We start from the raw sequence: 20,232 nt of genomic DNA, 5'->3' as shown, positions 1-20,232 counted from the left end.
TGAGAAGACCTGGTTCTGTCTCCAAATTCACCATGGACTTATTGGTGTGGCTTTGAGGCTTCTCTTTACACATTTCCTAAATGAGGCTCATGCAGTCCTGAACTATGAAGTGTGCCTTGTCTGTCTCTGCAAGCTGCTAGGAGAATGTGTTCGTAGAAAGCCCAGTACAGTACTTTGCTCACAGAGGCCCTCAGGAATGGTAGATGTGATTAGCAATATTATCTTCTGTCCTTAAAAGTGATGCAAGGAAGGAGGTGGGTCAGTTTTCAAAAGCCCTGATTTTCATCCACTGCTGCTCACCAATTCTGTGATACTTGGCCAGACATGTCACATCTCAAAGCTGGTTTCCTTACCTTTACAATAAGGTAGTAGCACCTGCCTTGATGTTTTTAAATGACTGTTGTGAGGATTATAGGAAATAATAATTGCTATATAAACATAAACAGTGGTAGCTTTTATATATATCTTTGGTGCTATGTTCCCATCTCTGAGAAGGGACCCTTGTAGGAGCAAGGAAGTCACCCAGAGAGTGAATGTGGGAGGGATCCTTAAAGACTACTTTTGTTTCAGTAATGTGATAATTAGGGTTCTCAGAGTATGAGTGGTGTGTTTTCTTGGCTGGGCGGGGTGGGTAGGGAAGGGAGGTGGGGTGGTGTGGAACAGGAGAAAGGAAGGATATGTGGAAAACAGAGTCGGAGAAATTGAATCTCAAATGGTACCTTTCCTTCCCCACCTTTTTTCTTGCTTTTTATGAGCAACATTACTGATCAGGAAAGTCTAAGCTACAATGAGATAATATAGAATGAAGAAAGTGAGATGCAGAGTTAAAAATAAGGTTGGTCCAGGGTCAGTATGTCAAGATACGGGTGATGGCAAAGGAACAAGTAGAATTCATAGTGAAATTATGAAATGAGTGAAATTAGAAATGTGGAGGTCTCCAGGGTCCACAGAGCAGAATACATTTGAGAAGTTAAAAATGAAAATAAAGGTGTGTGTGTGTGTGTTAAGGAATGAATATTTATGTAGGCTGTATTGAAGAAAAACAGGATTTCTTAACTTTAGAGTGTTAAATTTCATATGCCATACCAATGAGGATAGTTTTTGACATCCCATGACCAGTCAACATGTGTATAAAGAATTATTAAACTTAAAAAACCAGTTATGATTCAGGGAGCTTTAAAGTCATATACAGGTTTATTCATGATGTATGTATAAATATATCACTATCTGATATGTTTTCTTAAAAACATTCTTATTTATTCAAATTTAAACAGAGGTATTGATGAAGATAGTAAGTGTAGTGTTCAATCACAGGCTTCTTAAAAATTCTATAAGCCCATTTTATGAAAAAAAAAAAGACATGATTAAAGAGAGAAAAGTAGAGTTGAAAGTTACCTTTGGGATTTAAGTGACTTGTCAGAATAAAGGATAGAAAAGACAACAAACGCTATTTGAAAAAATACATATCTCATTCACTTTTAAATATTCAAGTTCAGTTAGTTTTCTTCTTAAATGGTTGTCTTTGCTTTCAGGAATGAAGAGAATTAATTGAGTTATCTAAGTGATGGCATTCTCTCTTTTTTTTTCTTTTATTTTTACTTTTATCCATTGTGATAAAACATACTTTGCTTCTTTTATGTTTATGGATTGCATAAAAAAGCACTAGTTTAGCTGTCTTTTCTGTAAAATGAATTGAGTGATCCATATTGGTTAATCTCTGAATTATAAAAGGTATCTCTTGCAGACATACACTGCAGACATAATTTATGGAAAGGTATCAGTTGCTTAAGTGTTGTTGAATCACTAAGTCCTGTCAAACACTTTTACGACCCCATGGGCTGTAGTCTGCCAGGCTCTTCTGTCCATGGGATTTCCCAGGCAAGAATACTGGAGTGGGTTGCCATTTCCTTCTCCAGGGGATCTTACAGACCCAGGGATTGAAGCTGCATCTCCTGTATTGGCAGGCAGATTCTTTTTCACTGAGCCACCTGGGAAGCATACATTAACAAATGTATTTGTTAATTTTCCTTGAAGGGAAAACGTGTTGACTCTCTCAAAAATTACATTTAGTATTTATAAACAAAGACTAATTATTCCCCTGGTGATTAAAACTTTATCTCCCCAGAATAACACAATTTAAATGTATCCACATGTTGTATCATTTGACTTTGGCTACATGCTGGTTCAATTGGTGAAGAATCCACCTATAATGCAGGAGATGCAGGAGACCTGGGTTTGATCCCTAGGTTGGAAAGATCCCCTGGAGGAGGGCATGGCAACCCACTCTAGTATTCTTGCCTGGAGAATCCCATGGACAGAGGAGCCTGGCAGGCAGGCTACACTCCATAGGGTTGCTTAGAGTCAGACATGACTGAAGGAACTGAACATACTCTCACATGCATAAACAAGAAATGGTTGTTGCTTCCTTCTTAGTTGACATTAGCGGGAACCATATATATTTTGACCTTATCACTTGGGGAGGACAGATGACATTAAAAGTTTCAAATCATTTGTTTTATGAGATCAATCCTAGCTGATTTGCTTGCTAACAGATTGCTGAGCTGAATTATTCTCCATGTCTCACATACTTTTTATTTAAAATAGTGTTCAGTTAATTTTTTCAATTATTATCATGAGATGCTTAATTGGATTCTGACTGTCTAGATGGGATAGATGAATCCAGTGGTATCCTGGTAAATGTTTAATAACTTGCTTCCTCAAAGGGAAATAAAAAACAAACCACCTTGATTTGTCACGTTTACTGGTTTCTGTGGTTGAAATACTCATGCCGTGACTGATTTCAAATTACCAATGCAAGGTCACTGAATATAGATTTGAGAAGAGATGTACACAATCAGCTAAGGCCTGCCAGTGCAAGCATGGGTCAGCTTACCCCTGGAAGGTGTGGTTGCACAAAACTAGAATTTCCATTCTACAACTTGAGGGAGGTATGAAGTGAAAGATAAAGGGTGGCTCTAGACATCTCTGGGGCTTCCCCGGTGACTCAGTGGTAAAGAATCTGCCTACAGTGCAGGAGACACAGGAGGCATGGGTTCAATCCCTGGGTCAGGAATATCTCCTGAAGAGGGCATGGCAACCCACTCCAGTATTCTTGCCTCAAGAATCCTATGGACAGAGGAGCCTGATGGGCTACAGGCCGTAGGACCACAAAGAGTCAGGCATGACTGAAGTGACTGAGCAAGCATCCTTGCTAGACATCTCTATTGGTATTAGTGAATGTGATGCTACATGTGAACTTAGCTCTGTGCTCCAGCCTCTTTCTTTTATTCAGATAACAAGTTCCTCAGTAATTCACAGTGAATTAACAAAGCTAGAAGAGGGTTCGGACATTAAGTGTATCATGCCTGTACAGTACCTACCTTTGCTTCATTTGTAGTCAGATCAGACTCATGCTATAAAACTCAGAGCAGAATAAAACTCAGAGCATGTTCCCAAGAGAGACTTAGAAAATTATCATCTTATTGCCTCTTGAAAACATTGGCCTTTTCTCTCTTTGTTCAGCTTCTCCCAAGATACCTGCTTGTCAATTTTTCAGTTGATTCTTTTGGCTTTGTCATGGCAACCAAGTACCTTGGCCGGGGCCCTAATGATTTCCAAATGTTTTATTATCTCTAGTTTCTGATATGCTTATTCTGTCACTTTTTTTAGTATCTTTGCCCTAATGCTTCTCAAATAGGTCCTTGCCTGTAATCAGATTAGTATTCCATTACTTGTCTTCCCTACCCCAGTATATCTTCCGTATTTACTGGAAGTCAGTGCAGCTCCAACATTATACCATAGCATGACAAACCACAACAAAAGTCCTGTACACATATCACAAACCCTGGTGATTACAATTAGGGATAGCTGAAAATCATACACCATCCAGTAATTATGTGTGGTAATATTGATACAAACTTTAACTTTTGAAAATTGATAGGATCCAACATAATCCTTCCCTGCTTATTCACTCATCCTGGCCTATCCTTTCCTTATCCCTCTCTGCTCTTCAAGATTCATCTCAGGAACCACCCTTTCTGTGAAGTCTTCTCTAAGTAATCTCCTCTGCTCCCAGACATAACTTGGATGTCCTCTCATGTTCGTTTCCTTGGGGCTCCCATAGTACTGTTGTTGACCCTTCTGTGAGTACTCCTGAATTTATTATAATTGCCGGTATTTTCCTCCCAAAATTTTATTCTGAAAAATTGCAAACCGAGCAGAAATTGCTGTACCAGGGTCATGCTGCTGCTGCTGCTAAGTCGCTTCAGTTGTGTCCGACTCTGTGCGACCCCGTAGACGGTAGCCCACCAGGCTCCTCTGTCCCTGGGATTCTCCAGGCAAGAATACTGGAGTGAGTTGCCATTTCCTTCTCTAACTGGTGTCATAAATAGCCGTATACCATTCAAATAGATTTCCCAAGTTAGTTTATGTATTCATACACACTTTTCCCTGAATCCAGAAGGAAGTAAAATTGCGCATATCCACTTCTTTTGTTAATCAACCCTTACTGAAATCCTCCTGTCCTTGGATTAATTTTGCTCAATAATTTTTAGAGATTTATTTCTCGATTTGTTCATTCATCTAGTATTTATGAAATAGCTACTAGGTTGCAGATGCTGAAGGCGAACTTTGAAGATTTCAGTGAGGAGATAGTTTGACTACAGAAAATATCTAATTGAGGATGGCTAGGTTATAAGGAGAGCATAAAATATTACCACTGTCAGTGGAGAAAGGAACCCATTACCCAAATCTATGAACTTGCCATCCTTGGTCCATTCACTGAACCAGTCACTGATATTTATTGTCTGTTCTATACCAGGCACTGCCAAGGGCTCTGAGTATTCACAGAGGAGGCTTCTTACCTTTAAAGAATCCAGTCTCACATAGCAGACAGAGATCGTCTGAGGCAGTGGATTATGCTCATTGATGGAGGTCCTCAGAGTACTTTGCAAACAGAGGAGAAGGGGGCACATAGGCTTCCTGAATGGTTCTGGTGATGCTTGAGTAGTCAGTTGAAGGATAAGGATAAGGAGTAAATGAGGCAGATAAAAAGTACATTTGTGACTAAAATATCAGTATATTTCGTGTCAAAGAAGCATGAAAAAATATGGGATGTTCCAGGAACTGCCATCAGTTTAGTGTAATTGCTGTGGCAGTTGCCAAAGGGCATTTATGAGATAAGGGGAGGCACAGGGCTGGAGGCTAAAACCCAGGTTATGAAAAACTTTGTGAGTTCAACCACAGAGCTGGATCTTTACTTAAAACGTTGAGCCAGCTAGTGAATAACTCAGGTGGGATAGTGATGGTTACCGGATTTGTGTTTTAGTCAACTTGTCCTGAAAACGATTATGAGGAGGACCGATCTTACTATTTTTAATTTGGGGATGCTAAATATTGCTGTAATAGGAGGTAACTCAAAGAGCAAAAGTGAATAAATGGCAGGATATATAATTATTGTGTATTTAAGAAATTAACCAAATAATGGATAACTCAACCAGTGTCTCTTAAGCCAAGAGCCAGTTTTATTTTCTTTCATACATTTTCTCCTAAGATAATGGGCATCTTAAAAAAATGCTTTTAAAATGTATTGCTTACAGCAAAGAGTTAGTAGTCTCTGCAGTTAATTTTGCTGCGTAACAGAGAGAGAGGGAGAGAGAAGGAAGGCGTCACTATAATTAGACACCTGGGTTTGCGGGGACTGGATGTCATTTAAAGCATTTTATTCCTTGCTGCAGAACTCTTTCGGTTGAGTAAATGAGTAGGAATTAATCAATGAAAACATGACAGTGATTCTGGAGATTTTATAATTGATGTAATGTTTTTGTTTATTGGGCCAGTTCCACCTGATTGACTTGCAGATTGCAGCAGCTCTGACAAGGCACCCGTCGCTCACATTTCAGGTCTCTGCACCCTGCACTGCAGATCTACAGCCAGATCGATGGGCCCCAAGATCATGTCTGAGATTGCATCAATAGGGATCACTCATGCAGCTGTTTCAAATCTCTGACATAGATTCAAGAAACATAACCTAGCAGTATTCGTTTAAAATAGCACATTGCGTTTGTTTTAAACTCCTGCAGTCAGATAGCAGAGTTCTTTCTTTAAGGGTAATGCCTCAAAAGAGTATATCAACTTGAGCTTTGAAGGGCATGTTATTAAGACTTGAGTTCTGAAGGGAATCTTGTTAAATTGACTTTCAGGCAAACCAGAGTTTCTCTCTTCTGCGCTATCACCAGTGTGGATGTGATGAGTATTTGTGGTGGGGTCTGCCCCATGTATTGTGGGATGCTTGGCAGCATTCCCGGACTCCACTCTCTAGATGCGAATAGCAGTTTCCCCCAAAAAACCAAACAGTTCTGACAACCAAACTTGTCTTCATATATTGTCAAAATGTCTCCTGGTGGGCAAAATTGCCCCTGCTTCAGAACCACAGAGTAGACACTTAAGGATTAAAAAAAAAAAAGTAATTCAGTGAACCTTCTCATGGTCTAATTGTATTTATTCATTTCTCAAATATATATTGTTTATACTTATATATAGATATAGATATGTAAATATTATATTTTGGTGTTTTGCTGAGTGCTAATTTAGAGAGCATTTCAGAGGATGAACAAATCTGAAATATCTGTAGAATTGTCTAAATATGTATTGTTTCCATATTTTAAAATTAATATAGAGAGAAATCAACCAACCACAGACATGTGTATCAAATTTGTAGATGAAGTTCAATAACAGGTTCTATATTTTTATATAATAATAGCAGGATTAGGATTAAATCTGTAAGAATATAACCAGACAAGATAGTTCTTTTTAATCATGGTTTATAATATTGGAGTTATATGTTTGTTTTGGGGTTTCATTTTTATGTACAAATTTAGTAAGTCTTCAATTTGAAATATGTTATTACTAGTATTTGGAAGTGGGAGTAGGCAATGGCACCCCACTCCAGTACTCTTGCCTGGAAAATCCCATGGACGGAGGAGCCTAGTAGGCTGCAGTCCATGGGGTCGCTAAGAGTCGGACACGACTGAGCGACTTCACTTTCACTTTTCACTTTCATGCATTGGAGGAGGAAATGGCAACCCACTCCAGTGTTCTTGCCTGGAGAATCCCAGGGACAGAGCAGCCTGGTGGGCTGCCGTCTATGGGGTTGCACAGAGTCGGACACAACTGAAGCGACTTAGCAGCAGCAGTATTTGGAAGTATCATTGAGGGGCATAAATTTAAGTTGCTATGGAAATGTATACAAAGCTAATACACTGAAAGCCTAATCTTCGTTAAAATGTTAACAACTCAATGTTAAGTTTATAGATTGAGCCATAGGATAACAGGGTAAAGGCTGTTGAGGGAAGGATTTGGTAGGGAGGCTCTGTTATCAATAAATTGAATAGAGGTATTAGAATTCTTCTAGCTGCATTTATAGAAGACCAATAAGTTTCAAAGAAAAGGAAGATGAAGAAGTAGATGTAGGAATAAGCCCAATGAAATTAGTTTCTGTCTTAGCCCAGTATTAAAATAATATTAAAGTATTTATAGAAGTTTTAAAAATAATTTTTTACTGAGTGCTGACTATATATCAGGCTTTGTGGTGCCTGCACTTATATGATACTGTTCATTCTGTAAAACAGCTCACTGAGGCAAGTATTGATAGTCCCATTTTAGAGATGAGAAAACTAAGAATTACTAAGTATATATCATATAGTTGGTTAATGTCAGAACCAAAGATTGAGCCTAAATGCTACAACCCCCCCGCTCCCATTTTTACTGAATGTGTTCAACAAACAGCTAAAATGTGCCAGATACTTAACACCGAAGAAAACATATGTCGGATCCTGTCCTTTTATAGGTAATAGTCTTCATCAGATCGCCCTCATATTTCATCCTTTTTCATGCTTTTTCTGAATCATAATCAAGAATGAGATTCATCCATCACACAGCTGATGGCCCCAGGGAACATAACCTTTGCTGATCCAGTAAATACATTCCATCAAAACTTTTTCTATGATGAGAATATCTGTCAGGTGAATATTTTGTTCCCACAGTATTTTATAAATTAAAGATGCTGTTATTCTTCATGTACAACTCCTGGAAGAGTTCCTTCATTTTCAAATTTGATCACTTAAGTTGTATAATTGATAGAGACTATAACATCTTTGTGTAGCAGTGCCTGCATCTTTTATATTTAAAATTCCTTCTAACAAGAGACATCTGTGTACAAGGTAGCTATAGTGTGACTTACAATAACTTTCTGTTTTTGTTATCTCGGTAAGAGATCACTTGCAAGGAAACAATGTACCTTTTGTGATTTCTGGTAAAACACTGCAGGCTTTTTACATGTCTAGCATATGTACAGCATGGCAGAGGTCAGGAAGGATAAATTCATTACATGCTTGCTGCCACTCCAAAAACTGGCTTCCACTCAGAACCGATGTGGAAGTTGAAATCTATCTGACATCCCAGATGATATATTAACCAGGTACATCCACTAAATTGTAAAACAGAAGCTTTAACTGCAGTATATATTTATGGCCCAAATGACTCATTAGTGAACAGACTTCCATGTAAAAATCTTAACTATCTTTAAAACATTTTATTCAGAACATATTTATAACTTTATTTTCCAAACCCAGTCCTGGCAACGTGATTTTGTTTCTTACAAAATATTTTAAATTTGTTACTTGTAGTTTTGATAAAAGCTTTCCAACTTGGGGGGTGGGGGAGTCCAACAGGGTGAGAGAGATTGCCAAAGAACACAAAGTAGATCTGTCCTTATAGTGATTAAAAGGAATCCAGTTCATTAGTTTGTGTATCATGCCCTGCCTTTTTCTTGGCATAACTACTTTTGAAGTTGTAAGTGAAGATCCAGGACAGACCATGTTTGGACCTTGGCTCCATGCTAGCAGTTCCATGGAAGTGGACTGCTCTGTCTGAACGCTGAACTGTCTTTCGTCACCCTTGAGTTCAGCCTTTTGTAACCCATGTTTCTTCTGGGAAGCTCCTTAGATGATGTCACTAAATCTGTACCACCAAACGTAGGATGATCGTGGCTTATTTAGAAAGCATTTAACTATGCTAGAGATTTGAAATACACGCATGTCGTTTCTTTAGTTGTTGTTTGGTCACTAAGTCGTGTCCGACTCTTTTGCAACCCTGTGGACTATAGCCCACCAGGCTCCTGTGTCCATGGGATTTCCCAGGCAAGAATACTGGAGCAAGTTGCCGTTTCCTTTTGACCCAGGGATCCAACCTGTGTTACCTGCATTGGCGGGGGAATTCTTTACCACGAAGCACCTGGGAAGCCCAAGTCTGTGGTAGCTGTCCTAAAAAGTACTTTCCTACTCCAGTGGATCTTCCCTACCCAGGGATCAAACCCGCATCTCCTGCATCGCAGGCAGATTCGTTACCGCTGACCACCTGGGTGGGAAGGTAACACCTATAAAATGTGTATTGTGGTAAATTTTCCGAAGTGATCCAAAAACTCTGCCATTCAGCAGTTTGTAAATTTTGAAAGTAAAATGGGTATGTAGCCCATACAATTTTCTGATAAATCTTACAGTTTTGTGGTTCTTTTCATGACTTGATTAACTAGTAAAAAATTACTGAAGGACTTAACTTTTCAAGTCCTAACAAAGATGAAATGGTTGAAGGTTTGCTATTCTCACATTGCTTCATGATGAGGCAAAATGATTCATGTATTAATGCTGCCATCTTTCATTCTCCCTTTCCTTTTCAATTTTTTTTACTTTAAATTAGATGAATGTAATTGAACCTTTAAGCTCATTTTATCTTCCCTAACTAATGTAAAGATTGCTAAAAGATATTTTGTGTGTGTGTGTTAGTTGCTCAGTCGTGTCTGACCTGTGACCCCCATAGATTATAACCCACCAGGCTCCTCTGTCCATGGAATTCTCTAGGCAAGAACACTGGAATGGGTTGCCAGTTCCTTCTCCAAAGATATATTATTAGAGATTAAGTTGATGTTCTTAAGCAGTTAATTTTTTTCAAAAAATAGAAATAGAATTTGAAAATAGAGTTGAGAAAACTTTGCTTAAATTTACTTTTTCTTAAGAACATTTTGTGAACAACTAATATAGCCTTGAGGTTGATATAACAGAGAAACGTCATTATAATGATACAATTTTGTGAAACATTTTTTAAAAGGCTGAAAATTAATGCAGTTTTTTTTCCTGAAAATTTCAAGATAGTTTCAAGGGACTTCTGAGATATTCTGTTTACTTAAAAGAGGAAGAGATCTTTATCACTTATATATGATTTTTGTGTATGTGTATATATGGGGGAGTCATTGGAGGAGGTGAGAGGGATGTAAAATTTTGGACTCAGAGATATATAAGAATCTTTCAAAAGCATAAACAAAGCATCCTGTATCAGAGCAAACATTTATTTAAAGAATACTGAATTTGCTACCACTTAGGAGGAAGGCAAGATCGACATTGCATGAGCAAACCTTTGTTTCTTTATCTACAATATTACGCAGTTGACAACGCTATTTCTAAATTCTATTCCAGCTGTGATTCCACAATTATTTATTAACTGCAAAGTTTTAAAAAAGGAAGAAGAAAAAGAAAAGTATTCTAGTGTTCACCATGGAGCATAAAAGCTGTTAACTAGGCTTATAATTCTAGCCAGAGGGTTTGTTGCTATTTGAATACTGAGTTAACAACTTTCCAACCTTGAATTTAATTACCATCAGAAGCATCTTATTCTGGTCTTAAAAGACCAATGTGTCTCTGATTTCAAGACATAATTTTTAGAGAAAGTACACATCTTTTATCACATGTACTTTATACCAGTTGATTTTTATAGCACTTAATTTTATTCTACTTCAATCCATTTTTCTTATTTTACTGTGTGAGTCATCTTGCTGAGCTCTGCCGAGTATAATGTAATATCCTCAGCACCTAATAAGCTGGCAGATACCTTTCCATTTGAATGTAGATGCTACGGAAAATCTTAACTGAATTTGGCTATAATGTTTCACTTACTTTTAAGTGGCCCATGTTGGAGGATTAATGAAGGGCTCTTTCAGTTTATTATTATATTGTAGGAATGTAGCAATCTGATGCTTTGGGAGGATAGAATAAGACAGGTGCAAGACTGAAATTTAAATACATAGGCATAATGAAGAAATAAATATCATAGCCAATTAGGAAGGTGAGCAAGCCTTCGAATATCAGTCATCCCTTGTAGTTTTAGCATTCCTTATGAAAATAAGGCACATCAAAATAACTGCCTACTAATGTCAGTTATTTTGGATGATGAGTTAAGACATTTTCTTTACAGATAATGTCATTTGTCCTTAACGACCAAGTAATAGTTTGCAGAATATTAGACATTAATAGTTCGAGGTAGCAAAGATAGGCTTAAGTCGTTCAAGTGCTTTGGTTGTTTAGGAAAAGAAGTGATTGAATGTAAAACTCCATGAGTGTCTGTTTCTAACTAAGTTTTTTTAAATGAAGATTTTCAAATACAGAAGTGGAGAGCATAATATTCTGTAATCTAGTGTCAGCAGTTTTCAATATTTGTTAATCTTGTTGCTTCTGTCCTTCCACTTGGGGGGATGGTGGGGAATGGTCTTGAATATTTTAAAGCAAATCCTAAATGGCATATCATTTCTTGTGTAAATGCCTTAATATGCATCATTTACATATAAAGACTTTTTTAAAGATGAGGATCACTTTTATCTCTTCTTCTGTGGAAACATTTAAGTTTAAAGTTGTTAAAGACAACTGTCGATTAGAATAGTCCAGCTATAGAAAGAGCACTTACAAAATCAGCTTTTATTTTAAATTTACTATGCACGGTGATTTATTATTCAAAAATTATCCAATATTTTAAAATCAATGAAAGACATGTTTTAGAGTTTTTTTTTTTCTTCTGGTGAGAAGAGGGAATAGAATAGAATATCTTGGGGATAGAAACAGACCACTTTCGTTTTTTATGGCCAGTGAGCACATGCAGTGATGTGATAGAAACAAAATACCCTGGAAGACATCTGTACCGCTTTTGTGATCGTGTCAGTCACCAGCGTCTCCCGGCAGCACTGCAAGTGAGTACTTCCCGGCTCTATTATAAATCATTAAGTAGCCACACTACGGTGGCTCTAACCCATAGAGCTGACAGATTTGCCTTGGCATTTCCCTTACGTGGCATGACTGTTCAAACCAGGGTGTCAAATTGGAGTCAAAGGAAGACGGCTGAAAATGGGCAGGGTGTGACTGCCAGGAAAGTGAAGTTGATGTATTACTGGTGGAATAATCTACATAAAATTCACCAAACAAGAATGAAGTATTCAGTGTTTATCTGAACATGGAAAAATAATTGGAAAAATAGAGGAGGGCTTCAGGGATGTTGGAACTGTTCGCGAATCAGGTCATCACCCCATCATCTACTGCCCACCTCCCACAGATCCTTTGCGTTGTATTAGGTCAGAGGAGGGCTTGTGAAGTGGGAATAATTATATTTCCCGTGGACAAAGTAGAATTGGCTTCATATTATCTCTTGGAAAGTGTCTATTATTCTTGTATCTTGTTTATATGACAAAGAAGATATCTTTTAGATATGTACATTATAAAGAGTTGAGGTTATTAGCTCCTTTTGAGAATAGTTGTGTTCTGCAGTGAATAAATAATGAGTTTCCCCCAAAGGAATTGTTTTTTTTTTCCCTCAAGTAAAGCTTCGATGCTGAAAGGCTCCTCTTGGCAATCTGTTTATAGCTCTTCTCACAATGAAGTGTAGAGAATTGAAGATTAATTCCATTGAAATCATAAATGCACTGCAGTCTGTAGATTATCAGTTAGTCAAGATAAACACCACTGATTACCCCTGAATTATGCATATAAATATTTACAACATCCTGGGTAATGAATTCATAAAAATAAATAATAATTATAATAATAGAGACCTAGTACTCAAATTTCCATATATTTCTCAAATCCTGAAAGGAATATTTTTCAGTGAATTAATACTATGGTATAATTTAACAGGGGTGAGAACTATTTGCATTGCAGCGTTAGCCACATTTATTTCTTTTTAGGTTTGAGAACATTTAAATTTAGATGTCAACCATTTGTTTTCTAGAGAAATTTCCACATATTTTTATATCCTTGTTACAGGGCCCTTCAACATATTCATAGAGTAATAGTTTGAAATATACAGAATTACATTTTTTAAATATTTTATAAATTTCAGAAACAATTTTAAATTAATGACTAAAATATTTACAATTAAAGATATGTCGTCTCCCCCGCCCGCCACCAATTAGGGTTGTATCCTGTTAAACTGTTCAGATAAATAGAAATATTTGACTCAGATGCCTAAGAAAATATTCTCACATACTGTCTTGAAGGAATATAAATTGAACTGCACTTTATCTCTCCTGTTGCAATCTTTCATTTAATAACAGTTCTAACTTTTCAGCTGGAATTTCTTAGAGATTCTATGAAAATGCCATTGTTATTTGTGGTTCACACCTGAAATATGAAGCTGTTTTCGAAGGAGAATGAGATGTTTATGGTAGATAAGACTTGCTAACTAATAGTTGTTGGAAACTTTCCATTTGTCAAATTGTTATGTAGATGATCATATATTAGATCTAGCTGAGAGGAGAGCCAAAACCCGAGGAATCTGAAATAACACTTCGTTGGCAAATGGTGTGTTTTTAGGAATAAGAGCTGGTTGTGAAGAATACAGAAACATCGTATGATTTGTTCTAGTTATGTCAATTAGCAGTTGATCCAAGGGGTACAGCCCTGTAAGTCTTCATGGAGAACTCTGATTCTGCCACTTCACCTTGGAGTCTCAATGCCAGTTCAGTTCTCCATCTTCTAGACGTATTTCCCTTTCCTTCACGTCCTTTTCCCCTTATCCTCCCATTCCCTGTCTTTCCCCATACTCAAAAAGTGATTTGGGCTAGGGGTTGTGGTGGGTGATTCATGTGCCCATTCCTGCTGCTTTAACACAAAACCCAAAAGCCATGACAGTGAGAAAAATACAGCAATAACAGTGAGGTTCCAAGATTTGCATTGTGAGTAAGAAGCTATTAATAATAGTTATATTTGTTCCTTTTGTCAAAGGTGTCTTCCTTTTTGATAAGACGACATTTTGCTATTTTTAACAGGATTAAGCTTAGATATGATGCTTTTGAACATCAGATTGGCCAGTGTTTGTTCTTATATGGGCCTTTGAATCTTGATCAGTTTAAAAGTAGCTCCTCTCCTGTTCGATAATGGCAGAAGACTGCCTGCAGAGACTTGACCTTGGAGCTGGTATAGGAGACACACTAGTTGGTAGAGTGGTTAGAAAGCCTAAGAAGTTCAGACCCTGACACCTCCATTTCTCAGCCACATGACTGTTAGCTAATTATTTAACCTGTTTGTGTTTCAGTTTCTTCATCTTTTATTTGGAGATATTTAATGGTGCCTGCTGAATAGGATTGTAAAGGCTTAAAAGAGCAAATACATGAGAAGCACTTAGAATAATACTTAGCATTACATTATAGGATAACAAATGTTAGTTGTCATTATGTGTCCAAAGTCAAATTATTGATGGAAATAAAATGTATACTCTGATTATACATCAGTATATTTGGAAGTCACATTCATGATTCAGAATTTTGGCAGTTACTTGTTTAGAATTATTTAACATTGAGTAAATGTATCTTCTACAGTACCTTAGATTTCAAATCTGGAAATAATATTAGTTAATATTGTTTGATAAAATGTACAGCTATCAAATCCTGGGAACCAGGACAAAGTATTTTAAGAATATTTCTTCTGCTCTTGCTATTTAAATGAGATGTAGAAATGCAAGAGTTCCCATATTTATCAGTCTTGATTCTTCCACTTTACGAAAGCTAAACTCACATGTTACTACTAGGAAGTAGGTATAATACTTGTTTTTAATGCTGTTACCACTCCAAATGTATATAAATATTTAATAGTATATTCCTTCCTGAGTGAAAGTCTCTCAGTCGTGTCCGACTCTTTGCGACCCCATAGACTTATACAGTCCATGGAATTCTCCAGGCCAGAATACTGGAGTGGGTAGCTTTTCCCTTCTCCAGGGGATCTTCCCAACCCAGGGATCGAACCCAGGTCTCCCGCATTGCAGGTGGATTCTTTACCAGCTGAGCTGTTAGGGAAGCCCAATTCCTTCCTGATATTTACATAATTAGATAACTTTTGGCAAAACCGTTTAAAATGTGCCTGTATCATTGCTTGTTCCTGTGAAAGATTTCTTCTTTGAAAAATTTGGAAGCTTCTTGTAATTCTAATAATATCAAAAGATCATACCCAATATTTTGTTATATCATTGTTTAGTTTTAAAATTGTGTGTTGGTAGGCTGAATATCAAGTATATTTTGATTTATAATATCCTTCATGTTTAACACATACTGAATAACTTAAAATTAGTCTGGAAACAATGGTAATTAAATATAAAGACTTGTACAGGAGGGTGGCCACTGGCATTTCTAATTAACCTTGAGTTTTTCATTGAAGATGGTATCAAATTGATAGAACACTGATGTAGGAAATCCTGTACATGTAGCTCTCTCCTAACTATGAATATGGTTATTTCTGAAAAATTTTATCAAAATATCTCATTTTTCACCATTAATCATTAATATTGAATAATTACAGCATGTTCCCTAGCGTTGAAATCAGCTGAAGATGCAGAGTGGCTTTTCTTGGATGCTTAAATATTAAAAATCATTTCAACTTTCCTTTCAAACTATTGTTTTGATGGTACTTTATATTTTTGGCAACATGTAGTTTCCTTTCCTGGGATCATTCCAGATTGCTCAGAATTGTCTTCATTAAATTTATTGGAACACAGATTTTTCTAAATGACATTTTAATAATTGCTGCAAATAAGCAGAGAAGAACCAGGAGGTTGTAGTAGGGTTTTTGTGGGTTTTTTGTTTTTCTGATTGTTTGTTTTGAGGTTTTAAAATTTTGTTTTGTTTTGGCTTTTTGTTTCTTTTTTTTGGTCCAAGATTCAGATGAGAATGGTTTAATATATCCTGCCTTTTCTCCACCTAAATTGGTGAAGGACCCCCATTTCCTTGAGATACATAGAGACTAATGATATAGGATGCTTAGACTAGAAGATGTATACTTTCTAAAAGTAAAATAACTTGAAACCACAGATGGCTGTTCCCAGCTGGGATAAGTTTGTATTCTAGACCACAGAGGTCTCTTATTAAAGATTTCTGAGAATGAAGATTTTAATCTTGTTGTTCAGCCATATATTTCAGATTGTATAACCTTGAGATCCAGAAATTTTCCATTATCATTCATCACTTACTGTGTTTTCTGTGTTCGAGGTCTCCTTTTGTTACAAATCTGAAGTTTAAAAGATGCGTCAGAAAGTATAAAAATAGGAAGTGCCCACAAAATTCACATTAACAGTTGTAGAACATATTGGTCCTTGAATGCCTAAAATACAGTGCCTGAAATGGTGAGAGGAAGAAAGAAAGTGGGATAATTTAAGAATCTGACACTCTTCTTACCTTCCACAAAGCTCAAATCAGACACTTTTCTTGGATCTAAATCCTTTAGGTCTTAGGGTCTAACTGGCACTGAGCCAGATAGAGAAGAAATAGAAGATAAGGGGAATGGACAGGAAGCAAGAACATGGATGAAAGAACAGATTATTCGTCGTGATTACTAGGTATAAGCATCTAAGGAGGTTTTGCAAAAGGTTGTATAGCTTTTGCCTTATCATCTTTGCCCCGAAAGGCTTGGTTAAGTATATCCTGAGTATTGTAAGCCTGAATAAGTAATATTTTTGATACCTTAGTACATTATATTAAGCCCTTCATATGGAACTTAATTCCCTGGTGGCTCAAGTGGTAAAGAATCTACCTGCAGTGCAGGTGACCCGGGTTCGATCCCTGGGTTGGGAATATCCCCTAGAGAAGGGAAGGGCCTGGAGAATTCCATGGACAGAGGAGGCTGATGGGCTACAGTCCATGGGGTTGTAAAGAGTCAGATACGACTGAAGAGCTAACACATGGGACTTAATTACATTTTCACATGCTGTATTTTATTTTTTTTATTTTATTTATTTATATTTAATCAGTGGAAAATTGGTTTACAATTTTGTGTTGGTTTCTGCTGTACAACAACATGAATCAGTCATAATTATATATACATCCCCTCCCTCCTGAGCCTCCCTCCCCTTCCCCCTTCCCACTCTGCTTAGGTTATCACAGAGCACCAGGCTGGGCTCCTTGTGTTATTTAGCAGCTCCCCACTAACTATCTGTTTCACACATGATAGTGTATATATGTCAATGCCACTTTCTTAATTCGTCTCACCCTCACGTTCCCCTGCTGTGCCCACAGTCTAGGTGGGCACAAACCTCTACTAGGTTCTTCAGTACCATTTTTCTAGATTCTGTGTGTGTGCATTTATGTACGACTTTTATTTTTCTCTTTTTGACTTATTTCACTCTTTATAAGAGGCTCTGGGTTCATTCACCTCACTGCAACTGACTCAGATCATTCCTTTTTATGGCTGCATAACATTTCACTATATAAATGTACCACAACTTCTTCATCCATTAGTCTGTGTCCATGGACATCTGGGTTGCATCTGTGTTCTGGCTGTTGTAAATATTGCTGCAGTGAACATTGGGGTTTACGTGTCTTTTAGAATTGTGATTTTCTCAGGGTATATGCCCAGTAGTGGGATTGTTGGGTCGTATGGTAGACTTATTCCTAGTTTTTTAAGGAATCTCCATACTGTTTTCCATGATGGCCGTATCAGTTTACATTACCACCAACAGTGTAGGGGAGTTCTCTTTTTTCCACATCCTCTTCAGCATTTATTGTTTGTAGAGTTTTTGATGATGGCCATTCTGACTGGTGTGAGGTGGTACCTCATTGAAGTTTTGATTTGCATTTCTCTAGTAATGAGCGATGTTGAGCATCTTTTCATGTGTTTATTGGCCATCTGAATGTCTTCGTTGGAGAAGTTTCTGCCCATGTGTTTGGCTGGGTTGTTTGTCTTTCTGCTACTGAGCTATATGAGCTGCTTATAGATTTTGGAGGTTAGCCCTTTGTCAGTTGCTTCATTTACAATTATTTTCTCCCCTTCTGAGAGTTGTCTTTTCATCTTGTTTATAGTTTCCTTTGCTGTGCAAAAGCTTTTAAGTTTTATGAGGTCCAGTTTGTTTATTTTTGTTTTCATTTCCATTAGAAGGTGGGTCAGAGAGAATCTGGCTGGGATTTATGTCAAAGCAGGAGTGTACTGCCTGTCATATGCTATATTTTAATATGGTTTTTATACATTTTCCTGGAATGGGTTTAATTTTTAAATGATTTATGAGTGTGTATGCACTTTAAATGTGTGTAAACACTTTCACTTCATATTTCTCTAAGCATTGAATCACTATTTTTTTCCTTCTGAATATTGATGTTTTTGTTTGGCGTTACATAGGAAAATTCTGAATAATCAAGATATTAATAAAACAATTCCAATTTAAGATTTAAAAAATATAGCAAGTTCTTACACCATTTGATAGGTATATAGTAAATAAAACAAGGCGGGTAGTGGCAAGGTACAATAAACTGGTTCATGTCAGAAAAGAATTCCTTGTTTTTAGACAGATCCAGATGGCAAAAATCTTACTTCTTTCCCCAAACCAAGATTTTATACCAAATGTTTTTATTATAACAAGTTTTATTCTTATATTACATTTAAGTAAAAGGCATAAACTCTGCCCATATTCAAAATTGTCTGTGACAAAGCTGGGCTTGAAAGATGAACACATCTGGATTTGGGGAAATGTATGCAAATATGGCTATAGGTGGCAGAAGTTTATATGTTTCCTCCTTAGGATTATATAGATAGATAGATAGATAGATAGATATACACTTTAAACTTTAGGCTGGACATAGAAAAATATCATGGCATGTTGAATTTGTATGTGACCTAACTTGTTATGAAATAAAAATAAAAGCATATTCTACCCATAAATGCATAGTTTTCTTAAGAAAAATTCCTGTTTATAGTTTGAATATTTAAAATTTTAATACAGCATAAAAAGATGAAGACATTTGATTTGTTCCTTCCTGAAATATTATAGCAGAATGTCACTGTTGTTTACTAGAAAATCACTTATCAGAGAATTCACTTTGGAGACAATGTAGTTCATTATAGCAAAATTTAATTTAATTTAATTTTGCTGTTGCTGTTCAGTCACTAGTCGTGTCCAGGCTCCACTGCCCTTCACTATCTCCTGGAGTTTGCTCAGACTCATGTCCACTGAGTCAGTGATGCCATCTGTGCTCTAGTGCTTCAGTCGTGTTTGACTCTCTGCAATGCCATGGCTGTAGCCATGCTCCTCTGTCCGGGATTTTCCTGGCAAGAATTCTGGTGTGGGTTGCCATGTCCTCTTACAGGGCATCCTCCTGACACAGGGATCAAACCCCTGTCTCTTATGTCTCCTGAATTACAACCAGATTTTTCGCCACTGAGCCATGGGAGAATCCCTGTGCTGTCTAACCATCTCATATCCATATTTCTATGAAAATTGGCCTTCATTTAATATGCAAATAATTATTCTTTCCACTCATATATGTTCATTCTCACATGTAGTTCTATGAAAGGTGTGTTTTTTATTCTCTGATTAAGTACTTAGTGAAGTGAGACAAGACTAAAATTTGGCTTCCTCTAAAATGCTTAGGTTTGTTTCAAAATAATCAGCCCAGTCAAAGGGTTTGAAGGGGTTAGTTATTTGATGTCAAATAATTGTTTGATTGACTTATTACCTTGTTTTTCAGCTGCTCTTTTGACACCTTAATCTGCTTCAGTACAGAGATCATATTTTCTGAGGCCAGGAACATATTTGGTGTTAAGTGTATTTGTGAATTGATTTAGGAACAACCTTAGTGTAACTCAAGCAGTCATAACACACTCCTTAGTTACCCCAAGGAAGGTATATTTAGACTTGTTTAGTAAGCAGAGGTGGTAATGTTTAATCAAGTAAGCAAATATAAGTATGAAATAGTTTGCCTTTAAACCCACTTGGCAGTAGAAAGAGTCAAATGGAAAACTAGCTGACTACTCTTACCCTGTTTGTCTTACGCACTAGTTAAGCGGAATGCCTCTCAGACAATGATTGATTAAAGGAAAAGAAACATTTTTCTTTCCTAAAGTCGTAATGGAGACTCTGAAGTATAAGAGTACATTATGAATCAGTGAT

The 20,232-nt window shown here is 36.9% G+C and overlaps 1 protein-coding gene across 36 annotated transcripts in view; it reads left to right on the top strand.

Annotated features, from left to right (window-relative positions):
- MBNL1 (muscleblind like splicing regulator 1) overlaps nucleotides 1-20,232 on the top strand; it is a 222,661-nt gene that overhangs the window by 127,741 nt on the left and 74,688 nt on the right. The gene's annotated exons all lie outside the window — the stretch shown is intronic.

The sequence above is a fragment of the Bos mutus genome, chromosome 1 (assembly GCF_027580195.1).
Source record: "Bos mutus isolate GX-2022 chromosome 1, NWIPB_WYAK_1.1, whole genome shotgun sequence".
In the NCBI taxonomy this organism is placed as follows: Eukaryota; Metazoa; Chordata; class Mammalia; order Artiodactyla; family Bovidae; genus Bos; species Bos mutus.
Note: the sequence above shows the minus strand (reverse complement) of the source record. Positions and strands in the feature narration are given on the sequence as shown.